At 46.3% G+C, this 18,792-nt stretch overlaps 1 pseudogene across 1 annotated transcript; it reads left to right on the forward strand.

Moving 5' to 3' along the window:
- The first annotated feature begins 6,241 nt into the window (after positions 1 to 6,241).
- LOC308496755 (high mobility group protein B2-like) lies at positions 6,242 to 6,859 on the forward strand (annotated as a pseudogene). Its single transcript has one exon. The product of its transcript is annotated as a high mobility group protein B2-like (transcript).
- The last annotated feature ends 11,933 nt before the right edge of the window (positions 6,860 to 18,792 follow it).

The raw sequence follows: 18,792 nt of genomic DNA on the forward strand, positions 1-18,792 counted from the left end.
TCTTTTTCTTCTGATCTCTCTGAGAATGACAGGGCTTGATCCTGACGATTGATATAATTTAGAGTGACCATGATGGATGAGTAATGAGCAAATACTGTGTTCTGGGTCCTTCATCTGTCATTCAGTAAAAACGCACCCATTTGGCCCAGTGTTTCTCTAAGCAGGTTGCACAGTGGCTCTGTGTTTGGGGAACTCCACGGAACGCCTGCCCTTGGCCATTCACATCTGTAGGAACCGAAGGCTCCAAGTTCTGCAGTAAAGATAGCTGTTTAACTTTACCCAACACCCCATCTCTTCTTTGATGTGGAGTCTGTTCTGAGAACTAGTTCCCCAAATACTTGGGGAACTAGCGGGGAAGTTGCTCCGCCCCGAAGGGCCAGCACATCACAGTAACCGATCAGTGCCGCTGTGGAGCCCCTGACAACTCCCAGCCCCATGACACTCCAGCCTTTCGATTTTAGGTAACCAGCGCCCCAACCTCATCCTCAGGGCCGAGGCTGCGCTGGTATGGAAGCAGGGGAAGTAGCAATTCCAGTGAAGTGTCACATACGCTCACCTGCCACGTGTTTTATATTCCAACATCCACTCAGCTGCCATGACGCCCTCAGGCATCTCCCACGTGGCCCCTGCCTTTCAGAAGTTTACTGTAAGACAACAAAATGTTCAAGTAGGGCAGTGCTCCAGAGGGTCACATCCACAGGCGGTCACAACGGCCTGTCCCTGGGTGTGCTTGGAAGACCTCACAGGCTCCTGCTGTGACTAGTCAGCCAGCCCTCCTGGCTGAGGGAGCAGAGCAGGGAAAGGTGCCGGGCGCCCTGACAGGCCGGGCTTCCTGCGGCCTGAAAGAGGGCGCTGTGGAGGGGAGGCTGGAGCTGGGGCAGACCCAGACGGAGAGCCTGACAGGTCTCGGTCATGAGTGCCAGTCAGATTAGGATTGCAGAATGTCCCTTCTGACACGGGACTGAGTGGGACACAGAGCCAGCTGTGGTGACATGGGGCTGGTGCGTGAGCGCAGCAAGCATCCTGCGTGCAGGACGCAGTCATCAGGTGGCCCCAGTCATCCAGTGGCCTGAGGAGGGCAATATCAGAGCCACCAGAGTGTCAGCGGAGGAAACAGCCCAGACAGTGAGGCCATGTTACAAGATTCAGGAACTGGGACGGGGGGGGAGGGGGGGGGTGCTGGAGGCGGTTACAAGTCCCAGATACTGAACATCACTGAAAGGATAATGTGTCACCTCACAGGGAGGTTGTCAGCCCTGACAGGATCCTTCATCTGATTAAGTTTAGATGATCCTTAAACTCGGTGACTCGGTCCCTCCCTCCATGACCTGCTGACCAGCCGTTTCTCAGGGCCATAGTGAAGCCCTTGCTTTCCCCGATAGCTCCTGGCTCCTGCTTCTAACATACTCCACCTTGTCTTCTCAAAGTCACTGCACTGTGCACACTGCCTGCCTCATTCCTTCCCAGGACCCAGGCTGGGGGTCACTAATAAGATGACTGGCTGGGGGACATGGGGTATTGGTGGATGTCACACACATGTGGCCTATTGGTTCCCTGGCATCGATGAGCCACAGGGGTGCCAAAAGGAGTGGCCGCGCGAGGCTGTCAGGCCAGTGGGAGAGCAAGTCAGGCATGTCCTGGTGTCCCCTGTGGTGTGGGCAGGGAAGACAGAGTGGGGCCAGTTTGGGACCACATTCATGTATATGTTTAAATTCTGTCTCCCCACTCTTGCTGTGAGGGGTTTTTGTATGGATGTCGGGTCCATTCGGACACGTGACAGCAGAAATGCTTCTCGGTTTTGCTTGTAGCCATCACAGTGAGGCAGAGTCAGCACAAGTGATGGGCCAAGAGGGTGCCACAGGGCCAGTGTTTGGAGTCTCATCTGAAGACTAAAGAAACGAGATCTGTCATGCTGCCAACAGCAGATTGCCTATGTGTGTCTCTGGGCAGGAAGACAGTGACGGAAATCACTGGAGAGAGCGATGAGTGGGTCCAACAGGGAGGAAAAGGGAGGGCCAGGTATGTGAAGACCCCTGTGGACGCACAGTAAGCAGGCTCAGTGCGTGGGCGTGAGTCCCCACAGAAGGCTGCTGCCTTCAGTCTGGGTGAAGTGGAAGGTCCACCTTGCCTAAGAAAAGCCCCCATAGGTTATTAGTTAACCTTGAAACTGAATGATTCTCTAACACAAGCAGCTGTGAGAACTGCTTCCAACGTGACGTAGGAAAACACGAGTCCTCTGAGCTCGGCATTCTCCCAAGTGGTACTGCGCTTAATCAAAGAAAGCCTTTAGAAAAAGGCTTATTCCACTCAAATACTCTCTGCAGCTGAGCAAACTGCTCCTTTCTGAGCACTTCAGGCAAGTGGTGACATTTCGTCCAATTTCACCAGTAGTTTCATGATATATGTATAACATATTCCCTCTTGCTGTAATATATATAAATATATATATATATATAAAACTCTCTATATAATATATAACTATGTATAACATATCCTCTTTCTGTAATGTGTATAAATATATATAAAACTATTATATAACTATATATAGCATTTTCTACATATAAATATATTTTTATGTATTACATTATACTTATTTTATATTGAGTATTATATATAGATTTTTATATATTTATAAATTTATAAATATGTATAAAACTTATATATTACATATAACATTCTCTGAAATACATATACAGTGGTACCTCGGTTTTCGAACGTAATCCATGAGTTCTGAAACGTTTGAAAACAGCTGAGAGCTAGGCCTCAGGATCTTGCACTCAGGGGAAGCCGTGTGACATGTTCGACTTCCCAGGTGTGTTCAAAAACCGAGGCATTGACTTCCGGATTTACGGCGTTCATAAACCGAAATGTTTGTCAACCGAGACGTTCGAAAACCGAAGTACTACTGTATATAAATATGAATAAAACTATGGGGACAGAGCCCCAGAGAACAGTTTCCAGGCTCTCGGCCTCACGAGGAAAGATGCTGGCTCAGATAATAGATGGCCATCAGCTGTGACTAGTTGGCCGTCAGCTGTAACCAGTTAGCCATTGGCCACTGACATAACTGCCGTGGCTGAGCTAGCAAGTGCGGATTGCAGTTAGCAAGGGGTTGGTTGGTTGGTTGGCAGAGAAGCAGATTGCAGCTAGCAAGTGGGCTGGTTAGCAAGTGCCGATGGCGGATTGCGGATCGTGTGGCTCCTGCTTCCTGTGTCTCCAACCCAGCCACCAGTGAGACTATAGTGGTCTGACTCCCCTACCTACGGCTCCGTGGGTGTTCCTTTTTGGCCTCACCATGTCCTGTGTTCTTGTGCGGGGAGCGGGACCAGAGACCCTGCATGATAAAAACTATATAACATATAAGCTCTATATACTATGTAAACTAACATTATATACAGCTATGTATATTATCTCTATACATAATATACTATGCATGTAATTATATATAACACATAACATACTTTCTGTGTGTGTGTATGTGTCATCTTTTTCTTCAATAGTTTTAGAAGTACTTAGATCAAGAATCACTTTAGCTCGTTTAATCCGTCAGAGGGTGTTTGTCAGATTGAAAAAGCACAGTATTTTGATGGTGCTTCACATTTTCTACAAGAGAATTTGGGGTTTTCAAAATGCACAAATCGAGTTCTTTACATCGTATTACCAAACCGTGGTAAGTACCAGTGTTTCTAATTTAGCAGAGAGTGTTAGTTCCACTACAGCTCTAGCTTTGATCCTAAAATGCAGCTTTGTCTCCTAAGTCTTTACGTATAATCAAAAACCTACTGGGATACTCTGGAAGATATGTATCTCACCATTAACGTTCTTACTTTGAGAATAACATCTGAATTGCTGTGGCAGCGGAGATCCATTTGGTGGTAAACCTTCCCATCTCATTCGGATCCACAACACCACCAAGATCACCCTGTAGCTGAGTGTAAATTATAAACTGCTGCAGTCAGCAGAAGCTTCAAGGGTCAGGTTAGTACCCTGCGATGTCAGTGCTCTGATTTTATCGTCTATGATCTAATTTGTCTTTACCTTTATTATTCGTTCTTTACAGATGGAACTAGGATTTGCATCCCAGAGCTAGTATGTGGTAGAGTTGGGTCTAATCTCAAGTTTCCTTGCTCCCAGATGATAACATCTGCTATTTCATTGATCACCTACTATGTTCCTGACACTGTGATGTGCACTTAATATGCATTATCTTTGATCCAGAAAACAACCCTGGAAGGAAGTACTTCCATTGTCAATTTTGCAAAGGAGATCAGAACCCAGACCTGTCTGGCTTCAAAACCAATTCTTTCCCCTCTATCATCTCCTGGTTTTCCTCTACTTTTCAGAAAAGCATAAATGTGTTTCTATTATGCAGTCTGGGGAAGGGTTAACATCAAAGAGTTGGGGGACCCCCAAACGGTGTCCAATATCCCCAAGTTGTCTCCCATTTACAAATGAACTAATCGTAGGCTGGCTTCTATCAGTCAAGGCCTGTCCTTTTTTGAGTGAATTCTTTTCAGGAGCAGATACCATCACAGCCTCTATTCCCAGGCCTCACTGTCAGGAATTCAGCACTTCTTTTGCTGTAGGTGCAACTGTCTTGCCCAGATTCTTAAAATCAAGCCTTGTTAAGTAAAAGACAATGAAGCTGGGAAGCACTGAGTGAGGTGGCACAGAGTGTGTTCCAACGTAGCTACTTCAGGGAGGACTGCTAGTCGATTTGAATCTTTGCTGTGAAATTTTTAAAAACCACCTTAAGGATAAATGTGTGGAATTCATGTTGCTGCCCTGGGAACTTCCCGCTGCCTTGTGTTACTAGGAGCCTGCACCTCAGCTCCCATCAGTGCAAAGATTTAAAAGGCGACAATCTCACCATCGTGGGGAGAACAGTTGGGAAGATGAATTCGATCAGAGATTACAAACCTGGGAAGCACTGCTCATCAGAAGATAACTAGGATTGCAGCTTTCTTGGGGACCAGGGCATCATCGTGACTCTAAGGATGAACAGTGTGACTTAGGGGGCAAAGCCACAGAGGAAGTTACAACCACGGATGGTACCATGTGCCTCTCACTGTCGGCAGAATGTTCCCGAGAGACAGCGGGGTTTACATGGTCCTGGGCTGACTTACATGTAATTGCCACTCAGCCAAGTGACAGTGGTAGGAACTGAGCTTGGCAGCACAGCCACTCTCCACACCTCAGTGTCTGGGGAGAAACGCATAACGCTATGGTGATGAAGGATCGGAAAGCTGTTTGGCACACAAGGAAGTATGAAAAACATAAATGAAAACAGGATCACTTATAATCTCACTATCACAAAATAACCAGTGTTTATATGGTATGTTTCTTTCTGGTCTTCGTGTGTGTGTGTGTGTGTAATATATACAAATATATATGTATTTTTCTTTCAGAAACTAAAGTAGTACTGTATGTAAAATATTTATTTTTATGTTTTTTGTGTAACACATTTGAGCATATTCAGCTCATTTATTCATTCATTTATTCAGCATGACTCTTGTTGCATAGAGCTTCTCTGAGAGACACAGAGGAGGGTGACACCAGAAGTACTTGAGAGGACGCCCAGCTGGTAGGCAGACCCCTTGAGGCCACCAGATAAACTATAGGCTGTGAGCTCATCGACTTCAGACTTCAGCAGGAAACACCACAGAAGGCACTGGAATGGGACCAGGCCAGCCATGCCCCCAGAAAGCACAAAGCCAGGGCCCTGTTCCCACCGGCATACAGGTTAGTTATCTGCTGCTCTGCACTCCACATGGCATGCGTGGACAGGGACAGAAAGCCAACAGCCGATCCACCTAACTGAGTCGTCCAAGCAGAAACCGAGTTGTCTAAGGTCCAGATGGACTAAATAAAGGCCTCTGCACACCCCTCTCTCCATGGTTACCCAGAGGCAGGGCTTGTCACACGATTTGTCCAGTCTTCTCATTGTTCATGCCAGAAGGGCAAGCTGGAAAAGTGACCCCATCGTGGCTACACACAGACGTTTGCACCATTTCCACTTAACATGGTGAGTGGTGATAGGTTCAAGTTCAGTCTCCCTTCCTTCTGTGTGTTCTCCACTTGTCCTGCCTGTTTGTTCCTCCTGTCTTGCCTTCTTTGGGTTTACTTAAAAAGTCACTTTTCAAACCAGTTCACACCGGAGCCCAGCGAAGGCAGCGCCTGTGGAGTGCTGCCGTTCTTCGGAACACTGAGGAAAACCACCAGGTAGACGCCGTCTGTCACCATGGGTAAAGGAGACCCCAACAAGCCGAGTGGCAAGATGTCCTCGTATGCCTTCTTCGTGCAAACCTGCCGGGAAGAGCAGAAGAAGAAACACCCAGATTCTTCCGTCAATTTTGCCGAATTCTCCAAGAAATGTTCGGAGAAATGGAAGACCATGTCTGCAAAGGAAAAGTCAAAGTTCGAAGATATGGCAAAAAGTGACAAAGCTCGCTATGACAGGGAGATGAAAAATTGTTCCTCCCAAAGGTGATAAGAAAGGAAAGAAAAAAGATCCCAATGCTCCTAAAAGGCCTCCATCTGCCTTCTTCCTGTTTTGCTCTGAACATCACCCAAAGATCAAAAGTGAACACCCTGGCTTATCCATTGGGGATACTGCAAAAAAATTGGGTGAAATGTGGTCCGAACAGTCAGCCAAAGATAAGCAACCATATGAACAGAAAGCAGCTAAGCTTAAGGAGAAACATGAAAAGGATATTGCTGCATACGGCGCCAAGGGCAAAGGTGAAGCGGGAAAGAAGGGCCTGGCAGGCCAACAGGCTCAAAGAAGAAGGAACCAGATGAGGAGGAGGAAGAGGACGAAGATGATGATGATGAGGAAGAGGAGGAAGATGAAGAATAAATGGCTGTCCTGTAATGATGTGTGGAGTGTGTGTGTGTGTGTGCGCGCTCAGGCAATTGTTTTGCTAAGAATGTGAATTCAAGTGCAGCTCAATATTAGCTTCAGTATAAAAACTGTACAGATTTTTGTATAGCTGATAAGATTCTTTGTAGAGAAAATACTTTTTTAAAAATACGCGTTGTAGCTTTTTGAGGGGCTACTACATACAGTTAGATTTTAAGGCTTCTGATGTTAAATGTTTCTAAATATTTAATGGTTTCTTAATTTCTTGTGTATGGTAGCACAGCAAACTTATAGAAATTAGTATCAATAGTAAATTTTGGGTTTTTTAGAATGTTGCATTTTGTTTTTTAAAATGATTTTGTAATAAAATTATGTATATTAAAAAAAAGTCACTTTTAGTATTCTAATTGACTTTGAAGTTAAATGCTTTTAACATCGGTCAGAGGTTGCTACGGGTTGCACTGTACGTTCAGCTTCTCGGTCCAGCTTTAACGTTAGCCTGCATCCGAGTCAAGGACCTTGTGACATTCCAACTCCGTTCACTGTCTGCCCTTCATGCTATATCATCCTTCATTCTGTTTCTACTTTCATAGAAACCACACAACACACTTACGTCACTCTTGCATTTCACAATGTACTTTTAAAGAATTTGAGAAAGACAGCCTGTCATATGTGCCCACAGATGTACCATCTGTGGTGACTGTCATTCTTCCTTGCAGACTCCCGTACACCTTTCCCTTCAGCCTGAGGACCTCCCATTAGCACCACATGCGATGAGGGTTTCCGAACAGTTAACTCTCAGTTGTTGTTGTCTGATAATGGTTTCTTTTGCCTACGTTTTCACAGGAGATTTTTGCTCTTCATAGATTTCTAGGTTGGCTTCCCCCCCCCCCCCACAGCACTTTGAAGATGTTTTTCAGTATCTTGTAACTCCTGTTTCTTCTGTTGAGATGTCTGTCAGTCACCATGATTTGTGTCATTCCCTGCAATGTGTCTTTTTCTGGTTAGTTTTTTCCCCAAAGATTTTATTTTTATTTTTCAAAGGGTTGACACTGATATGTCCTTTGTGTTGATCATGCTGTCAGGTGGCTGAGCTTCTTGGATCTGTGGGTTGTCTTATTTCAATTTTGGTGAAAAGAAAAAAAGGCCCTTACCTCATTAAACATTTCCTTTGCCCTTTCGCTCCACCCTCCCCTTCTGAGCTCTGATCGCACGTGTGTTAGATCCATCATTTGCTGTCGTCCCTCAGGACGCTTTCTGTTTTCGTGCTTCAAAAAGTGGATAATTTCCACTGACTTATTTGCAAGTTCATGATCCTGTCTTCAGCTGTGTAATGTGTTTAGTGAAAGATATCTAATGAGATTCTAATTTCAGCACTATATTTTCAATTCTAGAATTTCCATTTGTTTTCTTTTTAAAGTTTCTATTCTCTGCTGAGATTCTTTATTTCTTTGCCCCTTCTTTCCACCTTCCTTGTGAATCTTTTAACATATTTATAATGTGCTGTTTTAAGTTGCTTATCTGCTAAATTCAGCATGTAAGTTATCTATAGACCTACTACTACCTGAGTATGGGCCACGTTTTCTGTTCTTGTTTTGTCCAGTGCCTTTTTTAAAAACATTGTTTTGAGAATTGTGAATAATGTGTTGTAAAACCCAAATTATATCACCTTTGTCTAAAATGTGTTGAGTTTTGTTATGGAAGGCATGGAATTACTGGTGGATCACCTTGATCCTGTGAAAGCTTGCTTTTTCTTTGTCATTCTCCTAGGGCATAGCCTTTAGTCTTGGGTTATGGTTCTTACTCATAAGGTGTGGTCCTTCTTGTTTTTCAGGGAAAGCCTGTGGGTTTTACTGAGCCCTGCCTAATTCAGTGGGACTTGAACTCAGAATGCTGAGCGCTAAGCACCTGCTCAGATGCAGCTCTTTGCCCCCATTGCTGCTTCCTGCGGGGCTCCTAGGAGGCTCCGCACACACATGCTCAGTTTACAAGTTACTGAGGATCTGGGGGAATTTGATGCGGATTTCGTGGTTCCTCCTCTCTTCATCCTGCCTTTTGGGACGGTTCTCTTCAATTTTCAGCTGCCATGGCAGCTCCAAACCTCAACTTTTGTCTCTTTACCTCAATATAATTGCCACTTCCTATGTGACAGCCTACTTTCATTTTAGGCAGCTGGAGGGTTCCTGAAGGGACAAGATCGTTCGATGTGGAACTCACTGGAATGCCTCTCTTCTTTCAAAGCAGAAGGTTCTGCTCCTGTGCCTTCAAACTGTTGGTGTTTACATTCTGACCAGAGTTTGTAATTGTCATTGCAGGATGGTTATTCCAATACAAGCTATTCTCCCATGACTAGAATTAGAACCCACCATAACAGAGCTGAAAAATTTGGACATTGAGTACATATCCCAGACCAATTACATCAGAACCTACAGGCATGGAACCCAAGCATCACTGTTGTTTAAAGGACCCCAGGTGACTTCTGTGTGTAACCAACATTCTCTAAATGTGTACCAAGTTAACATTTGAAATCTTTATTGAGCCCTTTCAGCACTTTTCATTAGTTATGTTTCTTAATTCTGTGGTAGCCTTATTATTTACATATAAGAAGACAATGCTCCAAAGGCAGGATGGGAGCGCAGCCGTCTGTCCTCAGACCAACCCAGGAACACTGCTTTCCCATGGTGCACTGGGGAGGACAGGTTTGGTGAGGAAGACCAAAAGCTTAGTTTTGAATGAACAGTACTCCATCATATGGCCATAATTTATTTTAGAATTTCCCCTATTGTAGGATAGTTAGGGTGCTGTCAGTATTCTTACTATTATAAATTACTCTGCATAGAATATTTTGTATATAAGCCTATGTAAGTCTCTAATATTTTATTTAGAATAAATTATTAGAAGAGGAATTGAGTGGTCAATAGAATGTTTACAAATCGTGGTACGTGTTGCCAAGATGACCAACAGGGTGCATGGATGGTGGGTATTACATAGTAGAGGGTACAGTTTTCACTGGGAAAGAAATCATGGGATTGGTTTTATTTTAGCATGGCCGTCTGGACTTGGGAATTTGATTTCTATTATATCTTTCTTGTCAAGACCTTAAATTAATTGAGCGTTATGCCTGTCCATTGGAATGTGTGTTGCCCATTTACCTGATGGGCTTCTTGTAGGATGGCAATGGCTGGAAGACAATGGAAGGGGACAACCCTGCCTACAGTGCACAAACCTGTTTGTTCTGGAGGCAAGCAGGTCCTTCTACAACGGAGGCTGGGTCACAGCCTTAAGTCTCTTAAGCCATCTAAGAATCTCTTTACTACAGTCACCTTTTCATAATTGCCTTTCTGTAATTCCTAGCCATACTTATCTTTGGAGTGATTTGTGAGACTTGGTGAAGTAACAAGATGAGTTTTAAAGAAAACATGTCACACCCTTTCTAGATTGACAGTCTTCTTGATTAATGGTAAAAGAGTAGGGAAAGAAAGGTGAACAGATAGCAGAATGAGCTTGGGTCTGGTTTGACTGGGCATAATCAAAAGAACTCATTGATACTCTTCATTCTTCCTTCTTTAAAAACATGCTCACGCCAGACCGTCAACATGACGTTTACAGATATTTTCAAAGCACTGTTTCAAATAGAAAGTACAGTGTAAGTTGAGGCAGAAGTTTCAGCACACACAGCCCCACAGTGCAATGTGCTGGATTTTGTATCTGCTTCATTATGTGCAGGTCATACTTTGGGACAGCTGAAGATTTCTATCAAATCCTTGCTTTAAGGCTGTGTCTTATTTCTACCTGCCCTGCAAGTACCAACGCTCACATATGTAAAAACCACATGAGGGTGAGGGTTAATTGCGGAGAAAAAAAGGATACGACCCAGATGAAAAATGAAAATTGCACTCCAATGGCAAGCCATCACCTTTCTCCTTCACACCAAATTCTTGAGCCCTCAGAGACGGCTGAGACTGCCACGTGACAGCCCAGAACGCAATCAATAGAGAACCACGTTGGGCACTGCATGTCCTAAAGTTCTGTAGTCATATTGCACAGACCTAAATTTTTGGTATAAAACACTTTTTTAAACCACCAAGTCCTGTATCCTTGAGGATCACTCATACCCAAACCCCAAACTGAGTGGGTCACCAAGGCTCCCTTATCAGTTCTCCAAAAATGTCGGACTCATTTCTTGGAATGGCCATCCAAAAATTGTGGACAACCACTTTCTGGTCACTGCCCATCCTTTGTATTTTAATATTCAGAGCTACCGATATGACCTTTCTGACGCGGCTGCAGGTAATCACATATGGGGCCTGGAAATAGTGGTGATATTTTCCACAAATCAGGATTTGCCTAGAAAAGGCAGGAATGAGCAAGCAATGAAAACAGATTTTTAAAAGTTGGCTGTTGTAATTAAAATTCCTGATGAATCACAACTCATCCTAGTAAATAGTAAATATGAACCAGTGATGGAGGTGGGGGAAGGGCATCCTGAAGAACCAGTGATGGAGGGTTGGGAGAGGGCTCGTGGATATGCTGCCAGGCTTGAGTTTGGAGTCGACACCGGGGCCCAGACTGAGGGGTGCAGCAACCTCAAACTTGAGTCCTCAGATCAGGCGTGCCCTCAGCGGTCCGTGGACTTCTGTCCTACATATTTCAGTTGTCCTTTCTCAATCAACCCCACATCAACTTTCCTGGAGAAGACATATTCTGTTGAAAATGCACAGCCGATTTAAAGGGTTTTGAGTTTAATTAGGGTTTATGTCGGAAGTAAGTGTACAGAACTCATCAAAACTCAGTGTGCCTTCTTTTTCTTTTCTGTAGGGCGGGTGGGGAGTGCTCTAGGGCAAATGTGTCCTCTGCTGTCTGAACCCACCAGGCAGCCATTTCATATATGGCTGAACTGTCTACACAGCTGGCCCGGAACAGAAAGTGAAAGGACCAAAGCCCCCTGGGCCCTTTGCTTCTGTGAACAGTCAGGGTCGTCCCCACCTCTGTGGCTGCCTTTGGGACCTCCCTGGAGAGGAAGAAAAGAGCTGGGCTTCCAAGTCTTCAGGGCGGGCTGCTGACCCAACTCTGTTTGTTTCAGAGAAGGGTTTGTATTTGGGCAAGCTATTATTAATTCCTGCAGTGCCACCCAAACCACATGTCAGGTGTCTCATCTCTGTCTGTTCACTGGACAGACTGTACTGTCCTACAGGGCCCACGAGACCAAAAGTAGGATGCAGGCCCCAGCTTCCTGAGCACGTTCTCGGGCTTGTTTGCAGTGTGACTGGGACTAAGTACAGATCCATGCAGCGTCAGTCAAAGGCCAAGCCATGGTGCCTTTTGCTGTCATTAACGCTTTCCATCTCAAGTCCAGCTCCACACAGAGAAGCAGAGCTGCACAACTGTCTGTTTCAGGATGTAGGATGCAGGTACCCTTAAGCTGGAAGCTCCCTGCACTCAGGCCCGTCTTCCGGCCAGAGTAGCATGAAATAGGGGTGTTGACAGAAGGAGAGGGAGCTGCCAAAGGGAGCCGCTGGGAGCATCCCCAGAGAGCAGGCGTGAACACTGAGGGGACGTTGGGGGCAAATTTCATCTTTATTTTTAAAAACTCACCTTTTCCACCTGTTTCTGTTTGTTTGCTTGCTTTTCAATGGCATTCCATGATAGGAAAATCCAACTCAGCTCACCAAACAGTAATTTCTGTTTAAGGGTTTATGTGGTGACCGCTGCCATCTGTCCTGGATGCTCTGACAGGACCCCTCCACACCCATTTGTGAGGTCACGCACCCAGAGGTGGGCTTTGCACTGTGAGCTCAGCCTGGGGTTCCTAATCTTTGCTAAGCATCGCTGAAATCCCTGGGGGTCCCTAAGCCCCTGAGGGCCCAGGGGTGGGAGCCTCTGTATCCTTAGACCCGGGGGGAGTCTATGTGCAGCAAAGCTCGAGGATTTGGCCCATGGCCCAGGCTTCCCTGAGGCCTCCTGCATGGAGTCAGAGGGGGGCCCAGGCCCGGGCTTCCTCCTCCTGGGAAGCGGCCTGTTAAAGAGGTCAGCTGGCCCCACAGCGGTGCTGGGACCTGTCACCAGAAGGGACAAGCAGACCTGTGCACACTTTGGTCAGAGCACAGAGGAAGCATGAGGGCTCCCTGGGGGACAAGGGGAGCACCGTGAAAGAAGACTCCTTTATGGGGACAGGCGCTGAATGTCAGCACCGCAGGCATTGGGCGTGGCCCATCTGTCGTCACTCGGGCTCCTCTGCGCCAACGTTGGGAGCATCCTACTGGCTACTAGGAAGCCACCGAGCTGCGCTGTCAGCGTGGCTGCCCGGTCTGCCTCTCGGGGTAGTTAAGATAATCCACAGAAAGCAAACCTCTGAATTATTTTCAAGTAATGTGCCAGGAGCAAGAGGTTCCAAAGTTAATAATAAACAGTCTAAATAGTTACAGCCCTGCAGACTCTGAGATTAGTGGGGAGATGGAACGTGGAAATGAACAGTAGTACAACATGAGAATTCCGTAAGAAAACTAGTACGTTACATGCTCAAGTACTGGTTTACTAAAGACTTCCTGTGATGACCCCAGGATGGTGCCACTCCTGGTCCTGTGTCATGGACTCTGGTCCAGCCCCCTATGCCCACTGCAGCTGAGGGGGTTGCCATTCAAAGGGTATGTAACTTTCTAAAATCTCAGTTAATGAGAAGCCCAGCTCCGCCTGCTGTTCTCCTGCAATGGCCCCATGAGAGGGAGCAAGGGAGCTAAGGGTTCATGGAAGGTTCCAGAAGGGAGGTGAGACTGGAGCCACTAGGAGGAGAATGATCTCAGGAAAAAAAGCAGTAAGGTGGAGATGGCGTCTGTCCCGTGTACTGTGAGTCCCAGCGTTGGGCATGTGGTGGACCTGGATGGGCGGTGGGTGACTGGAAGGGAAGGACGCCACCGAGGCATGGAGCAGCAGGCCCTGTTGGGAAGTGCCGGTCGCTCCGTGCAGGGGGCTTTAAGCTCGGGGGTTCTGGGCTTCAGGTGCGGCTGGAGAAACAGGTAAGTAGAGGTCGCATCATCACTGGGCTGTGTGGGCCTTAGAGTGCTAGCCTTACCCTAGAGGGTTAAAGCACAGGGGTGACATGGCCACATTAGCTGGCTCCCAGACAGATCACCCTCACGTCCGGATGGACTTAAGGAAGCGAAATGGCACACAGATGACTAATTCGAAGATACCTGGGACACAGCTGGCCTGAGCTGAGGCAGGGACGGGGTTGGGGGGACAGGGGGTGGATAGAATGGGACTTACAGAGGGGAAGGGCTTAGCTTCCCCGGTCAGTATGCCCCCAGCCAGTGCACAGCCTGCCACTCCACTCAGAGCAAGGAAGAGACCAGGACACATTTCCAGAATATGTGGCTATAGCCACACATGTGACAAGAGGGTGACATGTCCATAGCAGCGCTCCACTCGCTTAAAAAGGTGACCAGCAATTCCACACCTAAGAGAACTGACAACATGCACCCACACACAGATCTGTAGACTAATGTTCATCACAGCGTTATTTATAACAGGCAAAACACGGAAAACATCCCAGCTATCCACGAGTAGACTCATGGGAAAAGCAGCTGTGGTCTGTCCACACACCACAGTGCTGACAGACACTGCGACACAACCAACCCCCGAAATCATGGTGCTCAGTAAAGAAGACAAACACAGAAGGACACATGATGTGTGATCCCACTTACATGAAATGTCCGGACTAGGTCAATCCATAGCGACAGAAAGCTGATTGAGGTTGCTGGGCAGGGAAGGAGGAACGCTGTAGACCAGGTTTCTTTCTGAGGTGATAAAGTGTTCTGGAATTAGATAGACTGGGATGATGCTGCACAACTCAGTGAATATACTAAAAACATTGTTGCATATCTCAATAAAGCTCTTATTTGGGGGGGAAAAAGGTGAAAGCTTTGCTAGTGGTCAGAATAGTGTGAGATGATTATCTTTGGTGGCAAGTTGGGGAATGTGTTCTCAGCAACCTTTCGTGTTGCTTTCAGGGCTTGTGTTCTGGTGGCTTTAACCCCAGGCAGATGGCACAGAAGGCCAGGCCCCTGTCTGCCTCTTCTGTCATTCCAGCATCGCTGTGCTTCCCTAGACAGTGTGACACAGGACTGGGACAGGGGCAGATTGGGGGGAAGAGAGGTTTGCAATGTGACCTAAAGGATGATGGGTTTTGTGGCAATTGTGGAAGCCACAGTTCTCTGAATGGTCCTTCTCCCATAGGGAAGTGACAGAGCCTGTAAGATGCTGCAGGTCCTGTTGAGCTCATGACCGGAAGTCTGTGATCCTGGGGCTGAAGGGGACTCAGGGGTGGGAAGCGCAGCTGTGACGGCCGGGGCGGGACTGCACAAGGCCCCCAGCCCCAGTTGGCAGAGTCCTTTCGGGTTCTCCGTACCTCTCGGGGCAGAACTATTCCTTCCCAGAGGGCCCAGCACTCCTTCCTCAGGGAGGCCGAAGCATCAACTGAACTAAAGGGTGCATTGGGGTCATGGATGCCATGTGTCCTCCCTTTTGTGTGGAAAATGGGCATAGAAACTCGTCCACATGCGCTGGGCCACAGCCCGACATGCCCAGTTGGGGGCCCTGCCGGGGGCTTGCTGTTGGCTGGCAGGTATGATGTCAGGTTGTGCGTCAGCAGAGAGGTACGGAGCCCTAGGACCGTGAGGGCTATGAGGGCTTGTAGCTCTAGCACTGTGAAACTCTCTGCTCCCTCCAGTTAACTCAGTGTTCTGTATGCAGCTTTTTGTGCTAACAAATAAAAGTACATATACGCTTCAAAACATCCATGAGGCTGGAAACTTCATAGCCAGACCTCTTCTTTTCCTTGCTGATTGTTAATATCCACAATGACCTCACAACCAAATCTGGTCATTTTCTTTATTCAGAGGCATGGAAAACTCAGCTATCCATTGTTGTTTTGAACATAAAAATGGCTAAGAGGAGGCTGGAGGGTGGAGACCATACAGATTACCCTTCAGGAACGACCAGAATCACAAACTAGTAACATGTAGTGAGTGTGCTGCGGATGAAATAAAGCATGTCTGTTACTGTCTCTCGGGGGCCATCTGGAGGACCCTCCCCCTCAGACACACATACCAGCCATACCCGTATGGGCTGGGACCTTCCCCATCTACCTGCAGCCAGATGTTTGGAGATGGTAGAGCCACACCCTCCACCTGGGCCCTAGACCCCAGGCACCTGCACAATTCTCTGAGAATGTGACTCTGTACCTGGGGCTCAGCCCAGCCGTAGGCCAACATGAATTTTAATAAGACCCCAGCACCAAGGCCTCTCTCCTTCCTGGAGCCTGACTGTGATGGATGTGTGAGGAATAGAGGTATTTCAAGGAAGACATGCAGCAGGGGCCAAGGCAGCTCTGGAATGCAGCGGAGCCCAGGGCCCAGGGCCAAGTGAAACAGGAGTTCCAGGTGCCATCTGTAACTGTGCCGTGGTGGTGAGACTCCAACAAGAAGAGAATTCTATCAAGTTCAAAGACTAACCCAAATTTAGATTTTGAGACTAAAGATGCTAATAAAGATAAGAAAATGAATGCTGAAGTTAGTTTTGATCTTTAGGGACATCTGTTAAAATTAAATATCCCCTTTGGGGGAGGAGGCAGGAATGAACAGCTGGGGCACGGGACGTTAGGGCAGTAAAACTACTCTGTATAACACTGTGATGGCAGACACATGACATTATCCGTGTGTCCAAACCCATGGAATGTACGACGACAGCAGTGAACCTGACGTAACCTCTGGACCTCCGCGGATAATGAGTATTGCTATTGGCTCTTCAGTTCTAACAAAGTGACCACACGAATGCAACATGTCAGGAAAAGGTGTGCAGGAGGGGAATCTCCTGCACACAGGGGATCTCTCCGCATTTTCTGCTCGATATTTCTGTAGCCCTAAAACTGCTCTAAATAAGTCCATTAATTAAAAATATACTCTCTGACAAGATGCAGCCATTTAATGTGTTTAGGAACAATTAGCTATATAGAGTAGAATATTTGTGTAAGTACGGAGGCTGTAAAAAGGGACCTGACGCCCACTGCTTAGGCAGACCGGAGAGCCATTTTGCTGGGGAGGCGGTGACGGCACTTGGACAGGACACTAGGACAAGGAGCTGCGTTTCCCAGCAAATTCTCCTTGGGCATTTGAGTATAGTTGGCAGCCCCCTGCACTGGACGCCACGGGAATTAAAAAGTCCAAGTCCTGGGCCCTACCTAAAACTTGCCAAGCTGGGACTGGATCTCAGAAGTCTGTCTTTTCAACCAGACACCGCATTATTAATCCCTACAGGAAAGCACACAGAATGATCTAGAATTGTACAGCCTGGCTAAGTTCATTAGAGGAATCAGGGAAAATACTCAAGCCTAGGCCAACTTCCCAGAAGTCACTTATTAGAGACCATGTGGCCCGGGATGACCTCCCTCCAGAGTGAGACATTGAGGCGTCAGCTCCAAACCTGAGGTTGCGTCCAGTGCTCCAAACCAAGCTAGATTTTGGGGTGTTGGGATAATGTGCTGGCTGGAATGTTCTCAAAGTTTCTAGGATCGATCACTGTGATGAAATATTCATAAGAGAATAGTGTGGACTTGACAACAAAGGGCTCAAAGAAGAATCTAACAAAGGAGTATTAACCACAACTCATAAATTAAAACTTATTTCAGGTGTGTTTGTTTGCATACTTACTCAACAAATGTTTATTGAGCTCCTACTACATCCTAGGCGCTACAGCACACCTGGAAATAGCAAGACAAACGAGGTGTCTGTTTTCATAGAGCTTATAAAAGGGAGACAGAAACTAAACAACAAAATGAATTAGCTACTTTTGGGTAGTGATAAGTGCTATGAAGACAATGAAACAGGAATCGTGGTAGCAAGTGGAAATGCTATTTAGATAAGGTGGTCAGAGTAGTAACACCTGAACGACACAAGAAGCCAACCCTCTGAAGATCTACAGCAGCAAGTGCAAAGGCCCTGGGGCATATTCTAGGAGCAGAAAGAAGGTCAGTATGATTGGAACACAGTCAGGGGGGAAGAGAAGAGTCTAAAAGAGTTTGGAGAAGTAAGGAGTCAGGATTGTTTTCCAACTATAGTGGGAAGCGTTTTTATGCACATTTAATTTTTGCAAGAACATTCTGCTAATTCTTCAGTTGGGTAGTAGGTTCACACGTGTCACTTCATTATTTATACTTTCATAAAGAAAGTATAATGGATATAATATTGATAACATAGAATATTTTATAATTTAAAAAAAATCTCCGTTCTGTATAGAGAATAGTTCGTAGAGGTGTAAGAGGGACATCAGGAGACCTGCAGAGGGATCAGTTAGAGAAATTAAGGAAGGCTTGGACTCGGACTGCAGCAATGGAGGTGGAGAGAAACAGATTCACAAGGCGTTTGGAAGATGGCATGGCAGAACTGACTGATGGGCCGGATGAGAAAACCAGACGAGCTAAGGATGACTCAGCTTCCTGGCTTGAGCAACTGAGTGGATGGGGAAGGCATTCACCAGGTGAGGGAGACTGAGGTGGAGGAAACGTAGGGAACATATTTGGTGACAGAATTAAGACTTCTGTTTTGTCTGTGTTACGTTTCAGATGCTTGTTATTCTTCCGCAAGGACATGTGAAGTAGGGACCTGGATGTAGAAGTCCACTACACGGTGCTGACATCAGGGCTAGCGACGTAAATATGACAGGAACTGGGATACATAGGGGAAGAGTCCAGACTTAGGATTTTTGTTATTTAACTCGTGAGTTTGGTCATTTATATTTATTACCATTGATGATACATTTCGATTTATTTGTACCTTCTTATTTTGAGCTCTTTTTACTGTGTCTCTTCTTTGTCTTCTTTTCCTCTTTTATCTTCATTCTTCAGAGTTTATTTTATTCCCCTTGATTTCCCTTTTTCG

Source organism: Rhinolophus hipposideros (assembly GCF_964194185.1).
Source record: "Rhinolophus hipposideros genome assembly, chromosome: 4".
Classification (NCBI taxonomy): Eukaryota; Metazoa; Chordata; class Mammalia; order Chiroptera; family Rhinolophidae; genus Rhinolophus; species Rhinolophus hipposideros.